We start from the raw sequence: 6,000 nt of genomic DNA, 5'->3' as shown, positions 1-6,000 counted from the left end.
CCAATACACCCCCCTAACCCCCATTCTCTCTCTCTCTCTCTCTCTCTCTCTCTCTCTCTCTCTCTCTCTCTCTCTCTCTCTCTCTCTCTCTCTCCCCCCCTCTCTCTCCATCCAAACGTCCATCCACTCATCCGTCTTCCTTCCTTTCACCAACCCATTCATCCTTCCTTCATTCCATCCATTCACCCATCCACCCATCCATATATGTAAGTATCTATCTTCTCTCTCTCTCTCTCTCTCTCTCTCTCTCTCTCTCTCTCTCTCTCTCTCTCTCTCTCTCTCTCTCCAAAACACTAACACGCACAACTAGATAATGGTAAATTCACCCAAATTTCAATCTCACCACAGTCATGGAATGACAGTAAATTGGACAGGTAACGTCACTTGACCTGTATTATAATATGTATGTAAATCTATTGTGTTGGATTCAATGGAACCAGAAGCCGTGATAAGTAAATTACATACTCTTTCATCCTTCAGTTGCTGTTTCTAAGCAGATTGAAACATCTAGAATAATAACGATGAAATAGGACAGTGTAAAGAGTTTTATCCCATACTGATGCTTCTACTGCTGCTAATAATAATAATTACAGCAGCAACAACAACAACAATAATAATAATAATAATAATAATAATAATAATAATAATAATAATAATAGATAGATAGATAGATAGATAGATAGATAGATAGATAGATAGATAGATAGATAGATAGATAGATAGATAGATAGATAGATAGATAGATAGATAGAGTAGAATTAAGTAGGGTAGAGAGAGAGAGAGAGAGAGAGAGAGAGAGAGAGAGAGAGAGAGAGAAAGAAAGAGAAATAGAGAGAGAGAGAAAGAAAAAGAGAGATATATAGAGAGAGATAGAAGGGGGGTGGGGGGAGGGGAGTCTAAAATACACATAGAACCATTTATATTGCCTAAGCTTTTTTTCAACTTAATCGCCTTTGCATATTCAGTGTGTCACGAATGCACAATCAAAACGAATTTGACCTTGACATTCACTTATCGTTACAGTCAAATATCGATATTCCGAACCTCGTGTAATCCAGATGTCTCAATAATCGGAGCAGATAGAATTAATCAAGTATGCGGATTTCACATTTCAATGGTTTCACCAAATTCGATGGCCTTCGCAATACTTCATCAGTTCGCAAAACATAAATTAGTAAGCCAACAAATTCCCACGTCATACGGAGCATGTAACCTGTTAGAAGCCTTTTACTGTACGGACACTCTTAAATTATTATTATCTGCACATAGCCACGAATTTATTAACACCTGAGTTAAGTAAGGCAATGTGTGTAAAAAGCCTATTCCAAGACGAGGGCGGGGCTAGAGTTTGGTAGGGTGGAGGGGGGGGGGGGGGGTTGCAGTCATTGTCACCCATCCGGTCACTGATCACTCTCAATGTCGCCTGTTCTCGTTGCAAGACACCATGATCGTAGCGCTCATGGACTATTGGGGAATCTGCGCACCTTTACCCGGATGATTGGCAAACACATGATTAACATGAAGCTAATTAAGTGCGGCTATGTGGTTTAGTGGTATGGCACTCACTTTCGGATTGAAAGGTCCTGGGTTCGAGCCTCGCGCTCGGCGCATAGTTGAGTTCTTGGAAAAGGCTCTTTGTTCACGTACATTCTCTCACCGTACTCAGGTGTAAAATGAGTACCCGGCCGTTAACAGCGTTGTCTTTGTCTGACAAATTGTAATATCGCCTAACAGGCGTCATGTCCCGTCCTACATGTTAAATGTTTCTGTTAACCAGGGGCCCCATTGTAAAGCGCATTGAGCACATTTAGTGGATATTGCGCTTGATAAAGCTTAATTTTTAATTATTTAAAAAAAAAAAGTAATATTTTATTATCCATATCCAAATGTTACTTACCAGAACCTTTTATTTTGTTTTAAACAGACTTGAATAATAACAACGACAGTATCCCAAAGAATTGCATTCGATTCCTTTTCACACTTTATTAATGTCTTGACACAACTGTGTACTTGAAATTAACAATGGCCTTGTATTTCTGGAGGACGTAAATAACAATAAATAAATAGATTAATTAATAATTTAATGAATAATACAAACTTAAAAAAATCGATAAATAATTAATTAAATAAATGAATTAAAAACAGATGAATAAATAAATAAATACATAAATAAATAAATAAATAAATAAATAAATAAATAAATAAAAAATGAATGAATCAATATTAAATTGGTAACAAAAATAAAATTAAAAAAGCATAAACAGAAATAAATAAATATCCATTTACAACGAATTCATCAACCATGTCAAATGTATCCTCCAAAAAGAACAACTTCCAATCAGAACTACCAATCAGAACTACAAAACAACAACGAAACAAAATAAATACGCATTCATAGCGACAACTGTAAACTGCAGAATAGTAACAAACAGACGTGAAAATATATTCAGGTCTGACATCCGAACGCAATCATGGGCCTGGTTTAACATTGTTGTAATGAACAATATTTTGCGTCATTTTTTGAGATTTCCATTACAACAATGAGCCCATATATGAATTGGGTTACCAGACCTGAAAATAAGTGCACATCGTAACAAACGCAAAAATAATTATTATAAAAATAACACGGCTTATAACAATTACAATTGACTACAAAAAAAAAAAAAAAAGTACGGAAAATCCATTTTAAGTATCTTTTTGTTCTTAATCATCATATGACTTTATAACACACGTAATATACGCTAATAAAATTATCACGAGCGTTTACAAACGATCTGTTGATATTGATAGGCGTAATCAATAAAAAGTGATCGACCACAAAAATACCAAAACAAGATCGATAATTCAAAATCAGTAACACCGACTTGTAAAGTCTACCTTTCAAGTGAGCGGGTTGACAACATCCACATTATCAACACTCAGATTGATATTTGGGTTACCGTATTATCTTACAACGTGAGATAATGATGTTTAAATGTGCTTTCCTGTTATTGAGTGTGTTGCGGGTCGTGTTGTGTAGCTCTTTAATAAACTACATCGAATGAATTGGTTACTGTTGTTTTAGTAGTAGTAGTAGTAGTAGTAGTAGTAGTAGTAGTAGTAGTAGTAGTAGTAGTAGTAGTAGTAGTAGTAGTAGTAGTAGTAGTAGTGGTAGTAGTAGTAATAATAATAATAATAATAGAGAGAGAGGGAGAGAGAGAGAGGGAGGGGGGGGGGGGGGGGGAGGGAGATTGAGGATGGAGAGATGAAGAGGGGTGGGATGAAATGGAGATGACAAGAGAGGGTGGGTGGGAGGAGATGATTGAACAATTGAAGAAATAAAAAAAAGGAGAGAGAGAGAGAAGAAGAAGAAGAAGAAGAAGAAGAAGAAGAAGAAGAAGAAGAAGAAGAAGAAGAAGAAGAAGAAGAAGAAGAAGAAGAAGAAGAAGAAGAAGAAGAAGAAGAAGAAGAAGAAGAAGAAGAAGAAGAAGAAGAAGAAGAAGTTAAAGAAGAAGAAGAAGAAGTTAAAGAAGAAGAAGAAAAAGGGGAGGAGGAGGAGGAGGAGGAGGAGGAGGAGGAGGAGGAGGAGGAGGAGGAGGAGGAGGAGGAGGAGGATTAAAAAGGATTAAGGAGAAAGAGATACGGAGGAGTTAAGTTGGAGACTTAACCAAAAAGCTAAGGTAATGTTGACATGGTGACCAGATAAATCCGTAACAAGCAAAACCATGTAAGAGCGAAAGATGGGGTGACTGAAAGACGACAACTTGCTGAATATAAGACGAAGATGTATATATATGTATATATATATATATATATATATATATATATATATATATATATATATATATATTATATATATGTATATATAAGATAGATAGAGAGAGAGAGAGAGAGAGAGAGAGAGAGAGAGAGAGAGAGAGAGAGGGAGAGAGAGAGATTAAGAAAAAAATGTTTCCCAGCAGAGAGGGGAGGGGGGGGGGGGGAATGTCGTGAATTGACAGAGGAGTTGGTGAAGCGTGACAGAGCTATTTGTGCACAGTCAGCTGACGGTAAGACCGTAAAAACAACACTCAATTCCTGATGTCTTTGTGCAACAATTTATATCACCTTTAGGAATTCAACAATGTATTTATTATATCAAGGAATTTCACCATTCTGAACGTATAATAGAGATATATAATATCATGAAGCAACGGAGAAAATAAATGGAAAAAAATGAAGAATGAAAATCACCAACCATTAACCGGTGTAGAATGATCACGTTCTAATAATTTCGCATGCATTAAGTTTGGAGGTTTGCAGGAACGTATCCCAGTTCCTATAGCAGACTTCCCTGTTTTCAAAGTGCATTGAGCAAAACTTAGTCATGGTTATGCGCTATACAAGTGATTTGTTATCATTAATTAAATAGTTTTGTAATTGTTTATAGTAAATGCATTTGACGATTATTTATTTATAAATCAATTCATCAAGTTTCTCTTGTTTGCCAAGTAAAAAAAAATAAATCAGCTGCTTCAATGTGCCACTGAGACGAATTCGTTTTAGGCGTAATTCAGTCCCTTGATCAATGATTTGAGTAAAAGCCACAAGAATTCATACGTAGGGGGACTAGAATCCCAGTATTGTGGCTTATTGTCATCTGTTGTGTTAAAAGTTGGGTTTATTTCAGTCTGAGATGTCATCAAGCTTTAGGGAATATTGTAATAAAACCAGTTGTTCTCATTACAGTGTTCACTGTGTTTGATGATACAACTAAGGGGCACAATCGGTGACAACCAGCGGCATCTATAAGATGTCTTACGTGACAACTCATTCTCCTAATACTCATCTACCTTATATTCATCTACCTATTTCTACTTATTTCCCCTGATAAGTATCATAACATTTGACGTACGCCTCAACGAGTATTATACAGGAATAAACTTGTAAGGGTAGCATGTCTGACCGATAATCAGATGGTCTGAGGTTCGATCTCCAGTGTGGGTAGACTGAATTTTTGGGATGTTTTTTTTTTCTTGTATTTTTCTTTCTTGCTTTGTCTTGCACCATTCATACACACTTGTTCAGATCTTTAGTAAACTTGATGCAGAAATTGAATTTAACTTGTAGATTTAAATCAATGCAACGTTAAATGCTTCCACTGAGCAAAGTTGACTGATAAAGTTTTTAACATTGCAAATACCCCAATGTCGCAATTGCAATGAGTCTCCTGACTGTATTTCCAATATGTATATAATCTGGCAATGTTCATGTTAACCACAGGAATCCAAATCTAAATGAAGCAACGTTTTGCAACATTGGATATAAAATTCTTTGACACCTGACAGCTGTACCTTTTTCAATCTTAGTGATGACAATATGCCTTTTTTCACAATTTAGGCAAAAAAAAAAAAAATAAAATGATTTCCACAATCGATAAACTGATTTAAGATGCCACTCAGTTTATCAGAAATTATAAAGACAGAGCCTGGTTGAAGTAAAACTTAAAACGTTTACGACAATTATTCCCATTCACTTAACTATGAGAAATTTTAAAAATTAGGCCAAACTGGGAGGAGAAAAATAATCGATTTGGTTTTCAGGGGCGCGAGGCGGGAGGAGAGGGGGGCAGGGATGTAAATGCAAAGTTGAAAAAAATTCTGAAATTCTGCGAGCTCATTTCAATAGTCTAAACTCCAAGTGACACACCAGGAATGAGGTGATAAATGTGACAACATTTTTAGGACTTTTGAGTCATAAGTCTCAGAATAAAATCTAAATTATTTTGTTTATGGATGGATTTTAATGATCTATGTCTCCTTTTTGTCAGGAGGAAATACTATTATTTGGTGTTGTTCATGCTTAAATCAGTGCCCATTTAGTATTATCCTTATCTTTATGGATTAAACAGGGTTAAATTAGTTTGGGATACGTACTGAAAAAAAATCAGAATTTTGGAATTCTTAACTTATTTTCACTGCACGTAATCCAACACCTAAACTTTTATATCAAAATTATATTCAGGTCAAAATATTACCCCCA

The 6,000-nt window shown here is 35.6% G+C and overlaps 1 protein-coding gene across 5 annotated transcripts in view; it reads right to left on the bottom strand.

Annotated features, from left to right (window-relative positions):
- The window catches only part of LOC144970269 (uncharacterized), a 251,041-nt gene that overhangs the window by 66,706 nt on the left and 178,335 nt on the right, over positions 1-6,000 (bottom strand). For all 5 annotated transcript variants that reach the window (XM_078909732.1, XM_078909729.1, XM_078909730.1 and 2 more), the window contains one exon: positions 1,898-2,036. The gene's annotated coding sequence lies outside the window, so the exon portion shown is untranslated. The remainder of the gene's footprint in view (positions 1-1,897; positions 2,037-6,000) is intronic.

This window comes from Berghia stephanieae, chromosome 4 (genome assembly GCF_034508935.2).
Source record: "Berghia stephanieae isolate SIO BIC M18660-M18661 chromosome 4, UCSD_Bste_1.3, whole genome shotgun sequence".
Lineage (NCBI taxonomy): Eukaryota > Metazoa > Mollusca > Gastropoda > Nudibranchia > Aeolidiidae > Berghia > Berghia stephanieae.
Note: the sequence above shows the minus strand (reverse complement) of the source record. Positions and strands in the feature narration are given on the sequence as shown.